This window comes from Equus przewalskii, chromosome 4 (genome assembly GCF_037783145.1).
Source record: "Equus przewalskii isolate Varuska chromosome 4, EquPr2, whole genome shotgun sequence".
NCBI lineage: Eukaryota > Metazoa > Chordata > Mammalia > Perissodactyla > Equidae > Equus > Equus przewalskii.
The window spans coordinates 11,748,529-11,771,686 of NC_091834.1; the positions used below are offsets into that span (position 1 = coordinate 11,748,529).

Genomic DNA, 23,158 nt, shown 5'->3' on the forward strand with positions numbered 1-23,158 from the left:
TTGAATGAGTGAGTGTTTGAAAGGAGTATAGCATCATAATTAGGAGCATAGACTCTGGAGCCAGACTGCCTGGGTTCAAATCCCAGATCTACCACTTACCAGGTGCGTGACCTTCGGCAAGTTATTTAACCTGTTTGTGCTCTAGTTTCCTTATCCATAAAGTGGAGTTAAAATATTACTTCATTGAGTTGTTATGTGGATTAAATAAATTAATACTTGTAGAGCATTTTAAATGGTTCCTGGCATAGAGTAAAGACTAGTTAAGTGTTTGTAAAAAACAAATTAAAAAGTAAATGTATTGAAAGGAATTAAAGAAGACATAAACAAATGAAATGACGTACTGTGTTCATTGATTGGAAGACAATATTTTTAAGATGAAAATACTACCCAAAGTGATCTGCAGATTCAGTGCAATCCCTATAAAAATCCCAATGTAGTTTTGTGCAGAAATAGAAAATTCATCCTAAAGAGACTCTGAATAGCCAAAATGATCTTGAAAAAGAACAAAGTTGGAGGATTCACACTTCCCAATCTCAAAATTTACTACAAAGCTATTGTAATCAAAACTGTGATACCAGCATAGGGCAAGACATATAAACCAAAGAAATAGAATAGAAAGCCAGAAACTAAACCCTCACATAAGTGATCAATTGACTTTTGACAAAGGTGCCAAGACTATTCAATGGGGAAAGGACAGTCTTTTCAAGACAAGTGCTGGATATCCACATGCAAAAGCATGAAGTTGGACCCTTACCTTTTACTATATACAAAAATTCACTCAAAATCCTAAATGTAAGAGCTATAAGTATAAAACTCTTAGAAGAAAACAGGAGAAAATCTTCATGACTTTGGCAATGAGTTCTTGGATGTCATACCAAAAACACAGTCAACAAAAGAAAAAGATAAAATGGATTTCATTGAAATTAAAAACTTTTATATATCAAAAAAACCCCACTATCAACAGAGTGAAAAGACAACCCATAGAATGGGAGAACATATTTGAAAATCGTGTATCTGATAAGGGGTTAATATCCATGATATGTAAAGCACTCCCACAACTCAACAACAAATACTCCACAAAAAAAAATGGGCAAGGAACTTGAATAGACATTTCTCCAAAGAAGATATACAAATGATCAATAAGCAGATGAAAAGATGCCCCATATCATTCGTCATTAGGGAAATGTAAATCAAAACCACAATGAGATACCACTTCACATCCATTAAAATGGCTATTATAAACAAACAAAGAAAACAGAAAGTAGCAAGTACTGGCTAATACGTGAAGAAATTGTATTGCATAGTGTTGAAATGTAAAATGGTGCTGCTGCTGTGGAACATGGTTTAGCAGTTTTTCAAAAAGTTAAACATAGAATTACCATATGATCCAGTAATTCTCCTTCTAGGTACATACCCCAGAGAATTGAAAGCAAACACTCATATACTGAAACACCAATGATCATAGCAGCATTATTCACAATGGCCAAAAGGTGTAAACAACCCAAGTGTCCATCAACAGATAAATGTATGAACAAAATATTGTACATGAGGGAATATTATTCAGCTGTAAAAAGGAATGAAGTTCTGATACATGCTTCAACATGGATGAACTTTGAAAACAGTATGTTAAGTGAAATAAGCCAGACACAAAAGGACAAATACTGTATGATTGCCCATATATGAGATACCTAGAACAGGCAAATTCAGAGACGGAAGGTAGAATAGAGGTTACCGGAGGCTGAAAAGAGGAAGGAGAATGAGGAATTACTGTTTAATGGGTACCGAGTTTCTGTTTAGGATGATAAAAAGTTTTGGAAATAGTGGCGCTGGTTGTACAACATTGTGAATGTTCTTAAAGCAGTTGTATACTTAAAAGTAATGAAAGTGGCAAATTTCATGTTATGTACATTTTACCAGGGTAGAAATAATGCATTAATTCTAGTCTTTCATTTTGCTATTACTTCTCTGTCTCTGGGACTGTGATGTCTGTCCCACTGACGTTTCTTTTCTTTCTCATGAAACAAATACATGTGAGTTGTCTATGGGCATTTAAACAAAGTGCCTGAATAGCTGTGAAATTTTAAACATTCAATTAAAGCAGAGAAACAAAAAAAACCACTTTGGATAAACATGCATAAATAAGGCAATAATTAGATTATTTGAAGACTCTTTCAGTTTAGTGAGAATTTGCAATAACCCCGTGAGTGCAGGGAGTCCAGTTTAATTATTGATGCCATAAAGCAGTCTGAGCCTAGAGTTTTCTTTAGCTTTACTGTTTATGATTTTACAAAAGCTATCCATATGGGTCCACTTGGTTTGGGCTCATAGGCAAATTGGTCTCCAGCCAGATGTTCCATCTTCTTACGTATCACCCCTCTCCGTAGAGCTGAAATGTTCCCCTGAAGAGAAACCTTTAAAAATCCTGCAAACTCTAATTTAGATTTGGCAATCACTGTACTATGGTGTTTGAGTGTTTTAGACTTAGCAATAAATAATGTTTTAAAACTTCCAGTGTCTTGTGTCTTCGTTGCTGAGCTCTCTGTTTGTATCTATAGGCAAGAGCCCTCACTATAAGAGTAAATTAAATCTGGTAGAGTCACTTACTGGTTAAGATTGTCCTTCCCAGTCCATAGTCCCAGATTCTCCTCATTTTTATCATAAATAGTGAAATGAAGTGAAAGAAGGAAGGAAGAAGTGAGAGAAGGTGCCTTTGTTTATGAGATAGTGTTCCTCAAGGAATCAGTTGACAAGATTGAGTAATCTCCATAACATTCGTGCTAACATATTTTTGCCTTTGTTTCTCATGCTTTTACCTCTTCATCTTAAGACTTTTTGGTTTTCATTTGGGTAGTCCAGTGTTGGGAGTCTGTGGGACAGAGCACTAACCCATTCAAATATATGTTATTTTAAATCAAATTTTAATTTGCATTTCCCTGATAGCTAATGATGTTGAGCATCTTTTCATATGCCTGTTGGCCATCTGTATTTCTTCTTTGGAGAAATCTCTATTCAGATCTTTTGCCCATTTTCTAATTGGATTGTTGGTTTTTTTGTTGTTGAGCTGTATGAGTTCTTTGTATATTTTGGATATTAACCGCTTATCTGATATGTGAGGTATCACCTCACTCCGGTCAGAATGGCTCTAATTAACAAGACAGGAAACAACAAATGTTGGAGAGGGTGTGGAGAGAAGGGAACCCTTGTTCACTGCTGGTGGCAGTGCAAATTGGTGCAGCCACTATGGAAAGCAGTTTGGAGTATCCTCAGAAAATTAAGGATAGATCTACCGTATGATCCAGCTATTCCACTGCTGGGTATTTATCCAAAGAACTTGAAAACACAGAGGCATAAAGATACTTGCACCCCTATGTTCATTGCGGCATCATACACAATAGCCAAGACTTGGAAGCAACCTAGGTGCCCATCAAGGGACGAGTGGATAAAGAAGATGTGGTATTTATACGCAATGGAATACTACTCAGCCATAAGAAATGACGAAATCCAGCCATTTGTGACAACATGGATGGACCTTGAGGGTACTATGCTGAGTGAAATAAGTCAGAGGGAGAAAGTCAAATACCATATGATCTCACTCATAAGTAGAAGATAAAAACGACAAAAATCCCCCAACCACATAGCACTGGAGATTGGACTGGTGGTTACCATTGGGGAAGGGGGGAGGGGGGAGGGAAAAAGGGGTGATTAGGGTCACATGTGAGGGGATGCACTATAATTAGTGTTTGGGTGGTGAACATGATGTAATGTATCCAGAATTTGAAATATGATGTACATCCGAAAAAAATAAAAATTTAAAAAAAAAAAAACCTTAAAAAAAAAAAAAGAATATTACTGCTTTTGGAGATAGGACCTTTAAAGAGGTGACTAAGTTAAAATGGGGTCATTAGGGTGGGCCCAAAACTAATCTTATTGGTGTCAGATTGAGTTTGAAGAGGAAGTTGGAACACACAGAAAAAGAGACACTGGGGATCAGTGCCCATGAAGGAAAGGCCGTGTGAGGACATGGTGAGAAGGTGGCCACCTGCAAGCCAAGGAGAGAGCTCTCAGGAGAAACCAAACCTGCACACACCTTGATCTTGGACTTCCAGCCTCTAGAACTGTGAGAAAATACTTTTTGGTTGTTTAAGTCACCAGACTTTGGTATTTTGTTGCTGCAGCCCTTTAAACTAATACAGTTACTCTTGCCAGGTACTCTCTTAAAACTTTTACATGTAATGCTAATAAGAATCCTGTGAGGTAGATGTTTTTATGATTTCCATTTTACAAATAAAGAAATTAAGGCGTTGTGATGTTAAAAAAAAATAAATCAAATTTTATCCAAAAGAATACAATAGGAACAAAAGGTCAAATTCCATTTAACAACAACTTTCCAAACGTCAGCCAGTCTCACACTTATTTCAAACAAAACTACTTTAAATTCTTTCTGGAACAAGAGAAGGCGTAAAGGGACAAAACAATAATATATCAAACTAATGCAAAAAGTTTTGGTCTCTGGATATGTAATAGTGCGTTTTAATCTTTGCTACTTGGATTCAAATCTGCTTGTCTTCTATTGTTGGCCTAGGGTTCTTAGGTGAAAGTGTAGTTTGCTAGAAATTATCCCATTTAAAATATCTTGCTGCTACCGGTAGATCTGTTCTTGGAGAGTATAAATATAATATATCCCCCCATCCTTTGTGCGTGAAGTTGACTCTAACAAGAGGTGAGTGGCCCTGAGCATATAGCTATCTTAACCATGTAAATGCTTAGTCAATACCGACTGGTTGAAAATCTGAGCATTTGGAAAGTGACACACACAGACACACACACATACATGTATATATGCACACATAATATATACATACATACATATATGAATATTTATATATACATTCTCCCCACTTTTTGGGTGAAAGGACCTTATAAGCAATGACATAGAAAAAGGAATGGCCACAGGGCAGAAGGCAGCATTGAGGTGTAACTTGTGAGACTGGTTTCTCAGGGTAGCTTGCTCTTTTCACACGAGGCAGAAAATCATGCTCATACTGAGTTAACAGCGTCAGAGCATCCTCCCTTATGGCAAGCACAGAACTCCTGGAAGGTCTCTCAGGAGCGATATATCTTAAGTGGAAATCCTATACCCCATGGATCTTAGATTCCTGAGTAGAGATTATACTGATAGAGACAAATTGGTTATTTCCACCCAGCCCTCCAAACTTCACTGTTTGACTTTGTATTGAAAACCGAAAGTAAACCTTTATTTATTTACCTGCACTGCAAAATTTGCATGGTGGAAGTTTGTTGATGTGCGGTGACTCCCTGGTGGGAAATTACTAGAACTAACAAGACTAGGAATATTTATTTTCAAATGGATTTCTAAATTGACCTTGATAGTTTTCAATGTTTCTTAATTAGTGTTTGCAAATCTGCTGATTTTACAAAAAATCTGTTTCTTGCTGTATTAGAGTATAGCATCACAACAAAATTAGCATTCCATATGTTGTTTTGTTACACGTGCTTGGTGACTTTCTTTAAAATCCCTTGGGAAATGTTTTGAAATTTGTTGAAACAAATATGCAACACTTGAAATTAAACGGCGATTATCACCACATTGTTCTTTCTTTAAAGCATTACCTGTGTTTAGACTCAGTTAGGAATGCTGCTGTTGAACACATACTCTTCAGAAATTACTCATGAATGGGTAAGACCTAGACAGAATCTGCCTTTTCACCTAGGTAAGTAAAGTAGCTTGCCACAAAATTCAAGCAAGGCCATGATGCCAGGATGAAGCATGTCTATTTTACCAAAGGCCGGAGGCGCCAAAACCATCTATAAAAGCCTTTATTAGGGTTTTGTCTTCTCTAGATGGAATGAGAATATTCAGCTCCTTTTTCCTAAAATCTCCTTCAAAATTGTTAAATAAAAACGGAAGGATATATTTCATCTGAAATTGGAGACCTGGGTTGCCTACCATTGGTAGTACTAATCATTCAATCATTTATTGAAACTGAGATGTGGAAACAATTGTCATGTCTGTATTTTCATTTCAGACTTAAAATTTAGTCAGCAAACATATCGAACATCTACTATGTGCCAGGCGTTGTGCTGGAGGCTGAAGGTCCTCGTGGGAATAAGACCCAGTGGCATCAATAACTCTACTTTAAGGGCATCATAGCTTAGCCAGGGAAATAATGAGTAGCACACCAGGGCTAGGGGAGGTGCTCAGGGAACACTTTACGGAAGAGTAGATGCTTAAGTCTAAAAGGGGAATGTGAGTTTACCGGGTAGAAAAGGCAGGAAAGAACATTCTAGGATGAGCAACTGACCATATAAGGCACTGAGGTGTAGAAGGTGGCAGGATGTTGGTGTGATGGCAATTCCTTCATTGTGGCTGGAGCGTGGGGTTCAGGATGAGCCCTGGGAGGAAATGCTTTTGGAAAGGTAGGTGGGTGTGTTTTCTGCTGGGCTGAGGAGTTTTGACTTCATCTTGCAAGATATGGAGAGACTTTGAAAAATTTTAAGAAATGGCAAAAATTGATCAGTGGTGTATGAGGAGAAAGTGAAGAGACTGGAGACCCCAGTATTAATTAGGAAGCTATTTTAATAGTCTTGGAGAGGATAGTGAGGGCCTGAACTAAGTCATAACAGTGGGAATTAAAAGGTTCTCCTTTTTAGGTCTGAGAGATGTTTAGGAAGAAGAACCTATTTCACTTCAAGGAATGAAGGTCAGAGAGAAGGAATCACGATGCACTCCAAAGTTTGTGGTGTGCCAGCTGGGTAGATGGCAGCATCATTCGCTGTTAGGGAATAGAGTGGTTTTTGAGAGGAAGAAAACAAGTTCTGTTTTGGACATGTTGAATTTGAAGGTTGAGTGGACCATATTGGAAGTGTGGATCTTTGCCTTGGTTCTGATAGCGAAGCATTTCCTGCCCCTCTTTTAGTGGCTTAAGGTTTTACTTCCTGTGAGAGAAACCTCCAGGGACGTGAGCAGGGTTTAATGCTTGCTCCCCAGTAGCAGCTGACAACTACTTGCATGCACGTGCCATGGAAGGGGCTCTCTCCGGTCTCCTGTCCTGTTCTCATTCTTTTTCATGAGCACTGAGTAGATACCCATGGAGAAGAGCTTGCTAGGAAGTGCAGACTCCTCTTTCATCTGTGGCTTCCAGTTATTCTGTCATGCTATTCCAACCTCAGACTTTAAGAATTTGTTAAAATTTTAGCAGCTTTCTTCTTAGCTGCATTTATGGCCATCACCTCTTCCTCCCACACTCTGCTGAAGGTGAAATAGTTCGTGTGTTCCATCTCTTCTCAGAAAGGCTTGTTAACGCTTTGGAATTTGGTTCACCTAGTTGCCTTGATACTTTAGGATGTGCTTGAGAAAAATCTTTGCTTGTAAATTATTTGGCTTTTTCTCATTGTTGGGGTAAGAACCTCTATGGCTTTCTAAGTGGAAGCAGTACTCCCTCCATAGAATCAGTTTTGGTAATCGAACAGCTGGCAGTTGCTTTCGAACATGCTCTGAAAGGCAGACTCGTGGACAGCTGCTGGCAGGTAGGTAGAGCAAATAAAAAGTGATCCCTTAAGGATGTAGAAGAGAGCGACTTGGAGGTACCAGTCCTCAAAAATTCACAGCAGGAACCTGGGTACCTTTGATAGGCTTTTCTAGATTATTGACCAAATCAGAACTGTTTCTATTAGGCTGGCTTTCCCCTTCTTTCTTACCCCTCGGCACCTTGAAGACATCACCTTGCAACTGAGGATAAATAAAGCAAAAAGCAAAGCCAAACCAAACCGTGGACTGTCCCTAAACCTGTGATAATTCAATATGGACTCTTTGGTTTGGAAACTCAAGCTATGACATTAAAAACCTAAATAAGCCAAGATAAAAGTGGAGGAGGGGATGGTTGGGTACAGGCACGGTATTTTTCTTCTGTGAGTTAGATGGAGGGTGAGGGGTAGGGTAGTCAGCAAACATGTTCTGTAAAAGGCCAGCCAGGTTGTAAATATTTTAGGCTTTGCAGGCCTTACGTCTCTGTTGCCAGCATTCTGTTGCAAGTTAACTTGGCCATTGCAGAATGAAAGGAACTATAGACAATATAAGAACAAAAGGCTGTGACTGTTTTCCAGTAAAACTTTCTTTACCAAAACAGGTTGTAGCTGGGTTTGATCCAGGGCTGCAGTTTGCTAGCCCCTGAGTTATAGGATTGATACAGAAAATAGAGCAGAGGACATCTCCATTTTGGCCATATGGCAATCCACATCACAGACTTTCGCAAAGAAGCTCATTGAACCCAGGCCCCGTCTAACGTAATGAATCAGAATATTTGCCTATGAGATATGGATCCTACTCTGTGCTATAAATGACATTTAAAAGCAATAACAAATGTCCACCGCATGGTCACCCCAAGTCCTATATATATATACATAAAACTGGAAGGAAACATACCAAAATATTAATATTTCTTATATCTGATTTGTTGAGTTATAGGCAATTTACCTGTTGAAAATATGCAAAGTCTCAAACAATGAGCCTGCATAACTTTTAGTCAATGAAAATTAGTTTTAAATAGAAGAACACTAATACACATATGATAAAGGAAAGGAATGCACTTGAAATTATTCTATATAAGAATTAATTTCAATTTATTCTGTTTACTTGCTTTAAGTCATGAATCATAATCTCAACTTCTTTTCCTGCTAGGTATATGTCCATCCCTTTAGACTACCATTTAACATCTTGAGAATAAGGATAATCGCATAATGTAAAAAAGTCTTAATGTTCCTAATGGTTCTTGTTAACCTGGCCTCTCATAGGAGAGGCTGGACCTACCTTCCTGTAAGCAAGGATGGAAGGAATAAGATCTCCCTAATGGTCGATTTTCCTTCCTGCTAGTGAACTGGACACTTCAAGATACATATTGATTAATTCAGAGCAGCCTTTTGGTATCCTGAGAAGGAAGACAACTTTCTAACCTCCAAAAGGCCCAATATTAGTCTGGTCCAGATGAAAAGCACTTGCTAACTATGTTCTCTTAGAAGTAGAACCATATCCAACTTCCTGTGCCCTGGGAAGAATGGCATTCCAGGACACCTAACCAATCCCTTCAGATAGAAAAACTGGGTTCTAAAGAGGTAGGATAGGTACTGGAAATATGTTGTAGATGTGGGCCGGAATCATTATCAGAGATAAACTTTGGGCAGTTGAAAAATAGGCAGAATTCATCATTATTGACTTCTCATATCACCTTTTCATAGCATTCTCCCGATTCTTTAGTTTTACTCATCCACCCTTGAGAGTGTAATACACAACTCTTGTTTCCTAGATCTCTTTTTATACAGACACTTATGAAACCTGTTTTCTGCTTATAATCACATTGGGCAGAATCTATTAGTCAACTAATTCATGAAACACATTGATAACTTAAAGTGACTAAATTGTGATACTGCTCAGGTGCATTCTGCAATGTAATAGGGAACGTGGTTTTGATGAAAGTGATAAAGGTCTAATGGCAGATAAGTTGTTGTTGGGGCATAGGCTGTCGTCATCATATGTTATATATATTCATCCTTTCTTTCATTCAATAAATCTTTACTGAACATCTCTTACATGATAGGCACTATTGGAAGTGTTGTGTTCGGGATTTCATGGTTCTGCTTTAGGTAGAAGTTGATGTGACCTTGTCCTAGTCATTGGACACCATGATTATCACGCCCCTTCTCTGCTTAGACCTCCGATACCTTTCTGTCACAATCAGCAAGATTTTCAAGCCTGTGCATGGTCTGGCCCAAGTTACCTCTCTCACTTTATTTCCTACCTCTATCCAACTTTGTCATTCTGCTCCAGCCCCACTGACTCCCTTGATATTCCTCAAGCAAACTAAGTAAGTTCATGCTTCAAGATTCTTGTATTGTTGTTCTGTCTGTATGGAATACTTTTTCTACAGATATCCATGCAGCTTACTCCCTCATTTTATTTAGGGCTCTGCTCAAATGTCACTTCAACAGAGATGTACCTGACGTTATTCTCTGCCCCCTGTCCTTGCTTCATTTTCTTCATAGCACTTATCAACACCTGGCATTGTGTGTGTGTGTATTGCCTTTCTCTCCACTAGACTATAAACTCTATAAAGTCAGGTATTTTGTTTTGCTTGTGGTTATATTCCTAGCACCTGGAACAGAGCCTGGCCATGATATATATTAAACGAATATTTGTAGATCGTTGAATGACTTTGCTCACTTGGAGCATCTATATTCAATCTTCTTAATCTTGGGTTTATGTTCTTGCTCGGCATCAACTAAACAAAGAAGGAATAGCATTACTACACCAAAAATATTTATTAAGGGAATTCAATCATCAGAATTCTGGGTTAGTGATGGATTGCAATTAGTCTTTGAGTGGTGAACATGATGTAATATACACAGAAATCGAAATATAATGATGTATACCCGAAGTGTATATAATGTTATAAACCAACGTTACCCCAATAAAAAAAAAAGAAAGAAGAAGTCCCAGTTACTTACCAAAGATACAACTAATATTAGATCCATAAGTTCCTTCCCTACAGCCCTCTTTTCAGGACATTTGGCCGTTGTGACTTTGGTTTGGCTCTGCTGTTATTTTTACATGGTGTTAATGTGTTCCTGACATATTTCAGAGACCAGGCTTGTCATTTACTTTGAGGGGTCCCATGAATTTCTCTCTTACACTTTTGAAATGAAATTTCAGAATTGAATCAAATTTATTGTTTCAATCAAAATGGATTTGATTTACAGATGTCTGATCCCTTGAAAACAGATCTAAAAAAAGAAAGCTTCCATCAACTTCAGTTCTTATTTTCTTGTCTCCTCCAAATGAAAACTCAGGACTTTCTATAAGACATTTTCTGTAAGACTTTATTGTGTTAAAAACATCAGTGCATGTTAAACCAAGTACATTATATTTGCTTATATTTTAAGGTTCGTTTCATCGGGGAAGTAGTATAATCCACTAGCAAGTTGTGTATGCCTTTTCAGAATGTGATTATTGCTCATAAAAGTGGTTTTAATTGAAAATTTTATGTCATGGATAGCCTATGGCAATCTTAGATCCACATACCTATATTTATGTGTCTATAATTTATTTTTTAAGATTCCCTATACAACACTATTTTGAAATTACTAAAGGGGTTTTCTTTCTTTTTTTGTTATTCATCTGGGTAACTTAAAAAAAATATAGCTGTTGTGTTCAACTGTTGGCACCGTTGCAGGCAACTAAAAGCTTAAGAAAATTATTCCCCTGCCTGTCCCCCCAAAAGCCACATCTAAAAAGGTCACAAAAGGAAACACACAATTCCAATAATCTCCATGCTGTATCTGAGATTAACTTGGACACATATGTTTTAACTTACAGTTTGATCTGGTGTAATATATACATTTAACAAAATCCTGTTTTGTATTGCTTCTATAAACACTGAAGTCTGATAAAAGTGTATTGATTTTTCTGCTATTTAAGAGCTTTTGAACCAGTGCTTAAAGCGGGTTTTCTCCAAGGCCTAAATTAACTCTTTCAGCTTTTGACTCTGGTTTCCGTGTAGGGGTGTATATGTGCCTGCAAGTATGTGTTTGTTTATCCTTGAAATGGATTAGAATGGCAAACCATTTTGTGGTCTGCGATATTTTACTTGCTGGGGATAATCATTAGACTTTGTTCTTGATTTTTTTCTTAGAAGATGAAATGATTCAACACTGTTCATTACTACTCATTTCCTAACCACACCATAATCATTATAGGCCCAGATATTATCTGAAAAGTTACTGAAAATATTAATGCAACATGAATAGGGTTTTCCCTCTACACTCTGGGCATTAAAATATGGACATCATACTTCCTCCTCATGGTCCTCAGGCCTTTTGTCCAACTGACCTTAATGTGAGGGCCTTGGAAGTGACTCAGGGAATGTCAATCCAGTTTAAGTCTATCTTGCTTTCAAAGTCATGCTCACCCTCTTTCTTCCTTGGCCAACATTCTAACATGCCACAAGGTCAGCTTCTCTCTTGGGGCAGGAGCACAGCAGCCACCACAACTATGAGTAGGCTTCCCCAAATTATTTGTATCTTCAGACCAGAATTGTGACCTTGGTAACTCCTGGGGGAAAAGATATCCCCAAATTTAAAATATTGAAATAAATATCAAATTCAGCAATATCACAACCTTTGTAAGCTGCAGAGACTGTTGCTAAGTGGAATCTCTTATGATAGCATAAAAAGATAGGTTCTGAGTTAGACAAGACACTGGCTATATGAGGACTTACTGGACTTTATTTATGAAAGGTCTTCACAAGAATGATTTCATTTGAGCCTCGATATAACTTTCTGGGTTAGGTGTTTTAGATATCTCCACTTTGGAAATGATGAGAGTCTCTGAGAGAGGGTGAATGTAGAGTCAAGAACTTAAATCTGCGTTTCTTTTGTTTCACCAGGCAGAAAGGCCATGTCACTTTGGATATAATGGACAAACAAGCATTTAACTCAGTGGAAAGTTAGTCAAATGGCTATTTTATGATGTTGGACCACATCTCTTAATTTTTAAATTCGTCATCTGGGTGCACAGTACGCATGACATATAATAGTGATAATATTTATCTACTTTTCAGTCACACACACACACACACACACACCTCAAGGTCAGGTGACAAAAGCAAATGCAGAACCAAAATCTAGAAACCTATAAGGTACTTTGTAAGGGATTCTCTCCTTACCTTAACGATCTTTCTGGAACAAAACTTATAGAAAATAAAAATCTATTTCAGTGATTGCCATAAAAGCCACTTAAAAAGAATTTGCTTCTCAGCTCCCAGAGACTGGCTGCTTCCCTGGGACATACCTTCTGAATCTACTCAGGCCAGAAAGCAGACATTGCCAGCCAAGTCACCTTTGCAGAGTGTAAACTTGATGCGTGACTTGTCAAGATGTTGGCCAGAAAGTGGCACCGTGGACATGCTATGGCTTTTGGGAAATCTAGGACATATTCTCAGGTAAAGTTATTACTTATTTTTTTAATTTTATTAAAAATTTTTATTTTTCCCTTTTCACCCCAAAGCCCCCTGATACATAGTTGTATATTTTTAGTTGTGGGTCCTTCTAGTTGTGGCATGTGGGATGCCACCTCAGCATGGCTTGTTGAGCGGTGCCATGTCCGCGCCCCAGATCTGAACCGGCAAAACCCTGGGCCACCAAAGTGGAGTGTGCAAACTTAACCACTAGGCCACTGGGCTGGCCCTAAAGTTATTACTTATTGACATCAAGATTACAGAAGTGTTTTACATACGTTTGTGGAGATTTTAATTTACATTTTATAAAAGGAAAATATCTTCCTTTAGCAGAAAACACCTAATAACTTCCTCAGGGAGAATGAGGATTCTGTCAGCAACAGTAAAGGCAAGAGAGTAGTGTAATTCTGAAGGTTGTGGATTTAAATCTGGGCTCTACTACTTACTAGCTGTGTGATCTTCGGTAAGTTAATTTTCTCTTTGAACCTCAGTTTGTCTCCTCTGCAAAACATAAATAATAACATCTACCTTGAAAGGTTGTTTGAGAGATTGTAGAGAATATATGCACTGGCCCAAGATGACTTTTAAAAAATCAGGTATTTAATTTATGTGAGGAATGGGACTTTAGATCATGAAAAGCCTCATTCCCGGACAAATATACTTCGGAAGACCTGTAATTCCATTACCTGAAATACCAAGTAAGGGAGATGAGATTTAGGGGACAGGAAATTGAGATTGTAAGGAGCAGCAGAATCTTAGGAGACACTTAAGCCCTTCCTTTCCTCCAGTGGTTGCTGAACCTTTGGCAAAGGCACCGTTCACCCGATCAGTATTGTGTGAAAAGTCATCTTTTTGCTCAATATTTCTTTCCATGTGTCTTTGACTTATGTCTGCTCCTTTTATCCACCAAGCTTGCTTTTATTATCTTCAGCTCCATAGAGCCAGCACATCTCTGCAGGAACGAGCTGGATCTCATTCTGCTTCTCACATCCCTGACAGAACTGTCAGCTTCATTTCCATCAGAAAAATCTTGGTAGCTCTTAAGCGTGGCAGAACTCAGTGTTTCCGATTCCAGGTTGAATTGGCACAGCTGGGGCAGACAGGAAACTTCTTCAACTTGTGAACTGAGCAACTTGCACTGACAAATTATTAAGACACAAATGCGGGTTTGAATTTCTACTGTAAAATCTCAATTATCTGAACATCGAAGGATCATAAAAAGTGAATTTTGAATTAATTCTTTGAGAGTTGAGAGTTACCTTAATCAGATTATCCAATCCCTTTGACCTGTGGTCTATTCTGAACATAAAATTGCCTCCAAAAAGCCTTTAAGATCTTATTAAACCTCCACTCCTAACCTAAATGATAAGGTTGATATTGTTTTTCATTTACTTAATTGGAAAAATTAATAAGCAGAAATGTATGCAGTTTTGCTCCCACCAAAATATGAAGTGTGGAACCTCAGAGTTGAAGATATGTAGCTTGCTTCCATAACAATGAAGGCTGCACAGCCACATTGTTATCAAACCTTGCTTGCACAGTGAGGAAAATGTGGGTTTCAAGAGAAATTACTTTATTGGGGTAATTCAGTGGTGATTGTATTACATTTCAGAAAATAAGAACTTTTCCAGTTACCTGAAGTTGCTACTGCTTTTATTTTTAAGATTGACTCATTTTAAACATTTTTGGTGGACATGTATATATTTCACTCTTTGCTTTTTGGTCTGAATATACTAAAGATAACCTTTTCTGAAAGACACAGGGTTAATGTTATAGATGTTTATTTTTTTCATTTATGTATTCAACAAATATTTGCTGAGTACCCATTCAGTGACAGTTACCATATAAACTGAGTCTTAAAGACAGAGAATGTAGCCATGTAGAGAATGAGGAGAAAGAGTTCTAAGCAGAGAGAACAGTGTGAGCAAAGCCCTGAGGTGGGAAAGAAGTTGACAAGTTTGCAGAGCTAAAGAGCAGCGTGGTTAGAGCTTAGAGCTGGAGGAGGAGAATGGAACAAGAGTCCCAAACAGACTGGAATGCAGTTAAACCTTGAGGGGGTAATAATGTGCATAGAGTGATTGCCCTTAATTGAAATGTCACCACGATGCTGTATATTTTGTGATGTGTGTGATGCCTTTATTTTTTGATGTTTCTGATGTTTTCTCCAGTTTCTTCCTTTATTGTTAATTATTTGACTTTTCAGCAATTAGCGCATTTAAGTCTAGTAACTTTATCTTCTCCTCGTTCTAATTTGCTTTCTGTTGGGTTGAAAAATCTGATAACCAAACTAATTAGAATTATATCTAAAGTGAGAGTAAAAGAGCCAGGAATTGGGGGCAGAGACAGTTTCCTCTGGGCAAAATCTATAAGCTTTTATAAATGGACCACTTTACTTCTAGACTTCAATTTCATCATCTATAAAAGTGGGCTAATGATCAAAACACTAAGTGCCCTTTCAGTCTGTAATTTGACCTACAATGGTTTTATAAAAGATCTTTAAAAATTAATTGCATTTTATTGTGCTTTCCATAGTTAAGCTTGCCACATCTTAATTACCTGAAAGTGTTAACTACTTCTTTAAATAACAGCACCCCTAATGCATTAACATTGACTAAGAGAAACTAAAAAATTAGTGTTGAGAATCACTTCTAAATGAAGATCAATATTTAATTATACATCATCTTTTCTGTTATATTTTTCTTCATCTGACTACAGAATACATTGTGAGAAAATGTGAACTCAAGTGAAAATTACAGGTATGGGTTCCATGTCCAATGAGTTCTGCATTTTGGAAATGTATGTAATCATTTTCCTATTCCACAATTCTAGACTCTAAACTTTCCATACACAGGAGCGCACAATTGTGCATGGACACATAACTGTTAACTCTTTGAGGAGAGCAGCTGATTTTCTATTTTCATATTAACTGCAGCATTTGCCACAGTAGTTTCAGCAAAATAGATGCTCAAGAAAATGTTTATTGAATGAATGCACAAATGAATAAAATCTGTTTGCTTGACTCTGACTTAAACCTTTGCTAAATGCATCAGGAGTCATCACTCAGCTGCTTTTCTAATTTCAGAAAAGCTTTTGTCTGGTACTAGTTTCTTAAAAACAAAGCGTGAATCTATGGTATTCTAGAATTCTCTGGGATTGTGTAGGAATGCATAAGACAGTCTTCAACTGTCTCAGGAGAAAAGGGTTAGCAAGCAACACTTATGTAGAACTAGAATGGTTTCAGACAGTGGTCAACCTCAGCAAAGTATTTGCAAAATAGCAATCAAGTGACTTTTCTGCTTTGCTTTTGGGGTCAGAAGCTGTCCACTTACCTCCAAACCTCCCTCCTGGCTAATTGTGGGGGACGGATGAGTGGAAGGCAGGGTGCTGGACAAGTGCTGACAGCTGTCCCGAATGTGGCATCTTATTTCCTGCAGGCCCAGGTCTGCTTAGCATTACACAGTGCTTAGCTTTGGTCAGGATGTGGTCAGTGTTTGTTGGAAGGTGTATGAGAAATGGGCTTTCCAGGAGGAAAGCTCCCGAAAATTTACACCGTGCATGCAAATTTTAGTGTAGAAAATTCCCTGTAAAAATTCAGAGGGGAAAAAGAAAATTTATTGGTTTGGCAGCAGGGAAAATATTTCTTTTGCCTCTCCAAAGAAAAAACTTCATAGGACTTATAGCTATATTTGAAAAGAGATAAATTCATTCCTAGAAATGTTTTGGGATCACTGGCTCTCAGATGGCTCGGAGTCCATTCATCAATGGTCAGATGATTCTAGAGAGCGTTGTAGGGGTCAAGGAAGGAAAGATGAAGAGCTGGGCGGAGGGCATTGTAAGGGTGGCAGGTACACTGTGATACAACAATCCTTGAAGATCATGAGGAAGTAGTGGAAATTATTTATTGAATTAATCTGTGCTTCACCTTATTGGGGATTATCTTTAAAGAGCAGCGGTGGAAAAAGACATCTGGGGAAGAACCTTAACACCTCTGGAAGAAATTTATGATTTTAATCTCATCATATTATCGTGGTGTTTAAAGTATTAACTCTTCCTTAAGAATAAGCAGCTAAATTGATGATGTGTGAGGTCCCTGCTGTCCTTAGATTTCAGTGATGCTGTGATTACTGAACAACGAAAGGTGTGTCTGAGAAAGACCTGGCATGTCTCCTTATTTCTAAATCAAATGGCGTCGTTGGTAGCATCCGTTTGTGGCACCAAACTTCTGTGGAACGAGAGGAGACAGGATGTAAGCCATGTGGGTAAGTGATTCATCTCGATGAAGAGATCTATCCTCGGTGTTGCTTGGCAAGTGGGCTGAGAAAGCCCAGGACGTGGAGAGGAGATGAGAGTAACAAAAATGCATCCCTTCCCAATGTGTGAGCACATGTGTTCGCTTGTGTTTCAACTTGAGCCGTGACCTCTCAAAACTGCTTGCTCAGCCTTTCTTAATACCAGAGCAACTTAAAAACAAATCACATCTTCTACCAAAACTGCACAAAGCCGCTCCTCTGGGCCCCTGGCTTTGACAGGATTTATTCTGAAATGGTCCTGTGTCATACAACCTATACAGCAAATTCGTTACTTTGATAACAGAGGAATCAGACAAGATTTTCCAGAGTCCAGCTGTGGATCTGTAGATTGTCGTCATGTTACTCAAAACAGAACAACTGTTTGAATCAAAGCCAAAGATGTCCTCGAATCATTTGGTATCAGGGCATTAATGAGCTCTGCAGGCATGTCAAATTCCTTTCCTTCCCGTCTCTCCCTCTCCTTCCACCTTAACCAGGTGTGACTTAATCCAGTCTATTTTCCCTTAAGTAATAAGCCGTAACACACACACACACACACACACACACATATGTATACATATACACATAAAATTGATGTGTATATAATTTTTTTGTATTGTGCAGTGAGTTTTCAAAACAGTAGTTTTTAAATAAAAGCTACATACTTCACTGACCTGTTTTATTAATAGGTATGGAAAAGTGGGGCTTCAATTTTCATTGTATCCTAGGGTTTTTAGAGATGACAGATATCTTAATGATTTGCTAAGCCAGCTCTCAGTTTTTAAAGATGACAAAAGTGAGGCTCGGAGTTTGAAGAGATTTACCCAGGATCACACAGATGGAACCAGACTTGAACCAGGCCGTTGAACTTCTGGTGCCCTCTCCTCTTGAGCACATGATTTGAGAGCTTTATTCGTATTTCTTACTTCCCCCTTTTTCTCTACTTAAAGTTATCTGTTATAAATGGGTGCGTTTTATTCATCTATGATGTTTCCTTTTTCTCATTTTTCATGGCAAATTTATGAAATTATATTATTCTGAAGTCGCATGTTATGTGAGCCCATATAATTTCTGTCTGTCTGGTATGCTTACTGCTCCCTCCTCGCTCCTCTCGCCACATCTGTCTGATGAACTTCCACTTATACCCAAGGCTCAAGTCCTCTGTGAGTCTCTGTGCAAAGTAAGACCTTCCTGAACAATCCCCCCCTCCCCCTTGGAAGGCCGTCCTCTTTATGTGTTCTAGCAATACTTTGTGCAGGTGACTATGAGCACTTCTTTCACTGTGTTGTGTTTGTTTATTTACTCATTCACGTATCTCTTTTTATCCCTACTTCTATAATATAGAAAATGGAATTCTTTACAAAGCAAACCTCTAATAATAATTTAAACCCCCTTTAACCTTTATTTCTAATTTTTTTCCTGAACCTGTATGTCATCTTGAAGGGGTCTTATTAGTTCAGTCTCCCCATAGATTGTTGGTGAACCAGGTTTTACTGTCAATTAACCAACAACATTTATTGAGCATTTAGTATTACAACTAACCATAGGAATTGCTCCGACAGATATCATCCCATTAAGTCCACACAACAGTTCCGGGGATTTAAGTTGTCATACCCAATGTATAGATATGAAAACTGAATCACAGAGAGTACACATCCTGCCCAAGGTCTATTGAGTGTCTGACACTGAAATTCAAATTCAAATATTGGAATCCATGTTCAAGATTTTTTTCCCTGTTGTATCCATTCTTATCTTATTAAGCGCTTTCTTCAGCATGCCTATACTTCAACAAGATATAAGAATGGCTGGGGAGGAAGTTGGGAGAAGTTTTGGGGTAAATTCTTTACATTGTCTGCCTCATATGTATGCATTCAAAAGTCACCGCCACCAAAATGAAAAACGTTTAAACTGTCATCCTTTTGAAAGAAGGAGACTGAGGTTTCCTCAATCGTTTCTTTTTCATTGTAACTTTGTTTCTGTTTATAACTTGTCTGATTTAATTTCATACCACCAATACTTTTTTTTTTTTACTAGGAATGAGTTCAGTATTCTAACCCCTGGAAGATAGACCTTAGTTATCTAAGGATAATGGAGAAGAGGGGATGAGACTTAAATTACTAGGTTTCAAATGCGGAGGAAGTTGTCTAGTAGCTTCCTCCCACTAAATTCTTTGTTGGAACTTAATCAATTCCAACAACGGATTCCAATGTTCTAATCAATATCAAACATAAACTTTAACTACTTTTTTTTCACCTTTTAAGCTCCGAATTCTTATTAGTTCTTTATGTGGCCATATACAGAATGGTAAAGAGGAAGACAAGATAAAAATCTCTTAGATTTCTTCAAATTGCATTACCTGTACCTGAATAGCTATGAGTTATGTGTAATGCTTGTCCTGTGTTGTGAAAACTAGACGATATTGCTGAGCTGTGACAAATCAGTCTCTTATAATTCATTGTTGCTCACGTTTGGCATTTACCAATTAGTATTGAATAGTGAAAGATAGGCCCTTTTACTTACATAAAGATAAAAAATAAGGCTCATAAAGCTTATTTAGTCTTTGAACAACTCAACTCTAGTGGCAGAGCAGGAATGTGTTCAAAAGAATTAAAAATAATGAAAAGTGTTCATCTGTTGGTAGAGCAGCAGCTTGAAGCTTGAATGTTAGCTGCAGCTTTGCCGCTTTTGGTTGGTCATTGTTTTGTCTTCTGCCTTGCAGCTGTCAAACAAGGCTGGCAGTTTTGGAAAAGGCAGCCGGGATCTGCCTCTCCAGAGAAAGGGTCTCCCCTCACCAGAGGAAAATGCTTCTTAGATATGGTTTGCTTCAAAGCTGTTTCATCCCACCAAAAGGTATAAAAAAATGTCTCCGGTCTATTGAGAGCAAAGAATAGTGAGTCAGGGAGATCAGAAGGCTCTTGAAGACCTGAGCATTACTGCAGACCTCGTATATGAATGTTAGAATGAGGTCACAGGGGAAGGCTGCTCAAAATATCTACTGGTCGGTGTAGTCCAGGTTGTCAGCCAGGTGAGAAGGAAAGAGTTGCAAGAATTATTCTTAATTTTCTGGAAAAAGGCTTGGCTGAGTTTTGTTAGAGCTATTGCTTTCAACTTTTGACTTTTAGATAGATTTCTCAGTCCAGTTGTATTACAGGGTCCTCAAAGAAGTAGACACTAAGATGAGATCAAACTTGAAAGGATTCTAGCAGAGGAAACACCTGTGAGAGAAAGTGGGGCGGGCGCTAGGAAAGGCTGGGCCAGCTGTTCAAACTCAACGCAAATTTACCTTGAGTGAAGGAAAAAGGGAAAGAAGATTGGGTAGAAGTATCTCAGAATGTTAATTCTAATATCTGGGTCATTTCTACTGTTTATTTTTTTCTCTAGCAAATGTTATATTTTCCTAAGTTTTTTTTTGGAGGAGGATATTGAGTAAATCTGGATTGTTTCCTGGTGATTGTGAATGATCTGATCTGTTGTGGAGACTCTGTGTTTTGGTATAATCCCCTGAAGAGTTCCGGTTTTAAAAAAATAGGCACTTAATTTTGCTGGATTCCAACTGCACACTCTCTCTGCTTTGTACCTCAAGTCTTGGTTCAGGACGTACTCGCCGTCGTTGTCAGTGCTACGTGCACAGTTCAGGCGTGAGCCACCGTTTGGGCAGAGTTTCTGGACTCCCCCTCTCTGGCTCTCTCTTTTGTGGGATTCCCCCTTCACTTTCCAGTAGCAATAGTTTCCTTGACTTCTGTCCTCTGGTTCTTCAGGCCAGTAAGACTGTAAGTTTTCTATGGGAGTTTTGTCTTCCTTTCATGGACCTGACCATTTATTATTTATTTGCTTCTGTTTTTTGCTTTAAATATTGAGTGTATTGTGGTTTTGTATATCCTATTCATGATTGGTATTTATATAGTTTTAAAAATCAACCGTGCGTTTAGCATTATTTATTTCTCTAGCCTTTAAGTGTTTTCTCCTCAAATTTCACCTTATTTTTGATATCATATTGATACTTCTACTTTCTTTTTACTTGCCTTTGCCTATCTCTTTTCTTATTTGTTTATATTGAATCTTTATTGCTTCATTTTAATTTTTTACAAATCTAATCTGTCAATCTCTTTTTAAATGGGAGAATCACGGCCATGCACACTTATTTGACCACTGATATACTTAGTAGTTTTATTTTCATTTTCTTTTACATTAAATGTTTATTTCATTCTTTTTCCTTTTTGAAAAATTTATGCTAATTTTCTGAAGTTATTTATTTACTTTATTCTCCGTGCTAAATTAGTTTTCTATTCCATTAATGGTTATCTTCACTGTCCAGTACTCATGATTTTATATATATTTCTCTAATATCACATGGAATCAAGATACCAAAGATTCTTTTACCAACATACTCTATTCTTCCAGGAAGATGAATGAAACCTATGGAAAACCTTTACTCTCTATGCCTCTTTCCACATATCCTTACCCCAAACTCATAGGTTGTACTGAGATAATGTAATATTTTAAGTTCTGGGGTTTTAAAAAATTTCTTTTATAGTATATGTCTTTTATCTCAGAAGCCCTTATTTAGCATGTATTTTATATGTTTCTAGACAGTCTGTCAGTGTATCATTATCCATAGATTTAAATATATGTATATAACATACATACATATGTATACAAATATGTGTGTATGTATTTATTTCTCATTAATGTTTCCTCCTATCTTCTCTTGAGGCTTCTCTTCATATCTATTGTTTCAATGTTTGAGTATTTTCTTTAGTAGATGTTCTTTGGTTTGCAATTTTTTACTTTACTTCAGATAATCTATAGATATTATTTTACTGTCTTCTAATTTCCTAGTTTACAAATGAGAAGTCTGATCCATATCTGATTCTTTTTTCTTTCTGTAAAGAAATTGTTCTTTCTGGGCTGGCCCGGTGGCGTAGCGGTTAAGTTCGCACCTTCTGCTTCGACGGCCTGGGGTTCTCCGGTTCGGATCTGGGGTGTGGACGTGGCACCACTTGGCAAGCCATGCTGTGGTAGACGTCCCACATATAAAGTAGAGGAAGATGGGCACGGATGTTAGCTCACAGCCAATCTTCTTCAGCAAAAAGAGAAGGATTGGCAGATATTAGCTCAGGGCTAGTCTTCCTAAAAAAAAAAAAATTGTTCTTTCAATCTGGAAGATTATAGGATTTTGTTTTTAAATCCTTGGATTCAAAGGATTCATTTTTTTTAATCATATGTGCCTAAATGTATTCTGTCATCAATCCATTTAAAACTCTGTGGGCTCTTTCAAGTCTTTCTTTCCCTTAGAGAAGTTTTTGTTTGTTTGTTTGATAATTATGTTTCCTCTATTCGTTGTTGCTCACCCCCTGGGATTTCCATTGTTGAAATATTAGGGCTCCCGGATTTCTCTTTAGGTGACTTTCTCTCATGATTTCTAGGCTTTGCATGTTTTCTCTTTGATTTTCTAGGCTACTAATTTACCTCTTAACAGAGACCAACTTCTCCTTCAGTTTATACAACAAATTTTTTAGTTTAAAGATTATAGTGGTTTTGGGTTTGGGGTTTTAAATCCTCTGGTTAGGGGGCCAAAGTGGTTGTGGTTGGGGGAACCGTAGAAAGTGGATTTTCTCTGACCTCGAGGCAGCAACAAGCAGCTAGTGAGTTGCATGTTCACACACCAGAAAGCCTCTCTGTTCCCTGGTTTCCAAACCATCTGCCAGCCTCAGTGAGAGAGCAGTCAGCCCACCTGTTCACTATTCCTTAGTATCTTGGGCTCCAAGGATACCAGTAGACCCAGCTTTTCAGAACCAAGACCAGAGAGTCTCTGGTTGGTCACTAAGGAAGCGAGAGGATCCA

The 23,158-nt window shown here is 37.9% G+C and overlaps 1 protein-coding gene across 21 annotated transcripts in view; it reads left to right on the forward strand.

Moving 5' to 3' along the window:
* SUGCT (succinyl-CoA:glutarate-CoA transferase) overlaps positions 1–23,158 on the forward strand; it is a 749,104-nt gene that overhangs the window by 394,698 nt on the left and 331,248 nt on the right. For 4 of the 21 annotated variants that reach the window (XR_011538970.1, XR_011538972.1, XR_011538974.1 and 1 more), the window contains one exon: positions 12,827–13,010. The exons of the other annotated variants lie outside the window; for them this stretch is intronic. The gene's annotated coding sequence lies outside the window, so the exon portion shown is untranslated. The remainder of the gene's footprint in view (positions 1–12,826; positions 13,011–23,158) is intronic. 21 annotated transcript variants of the gene reach the window in all.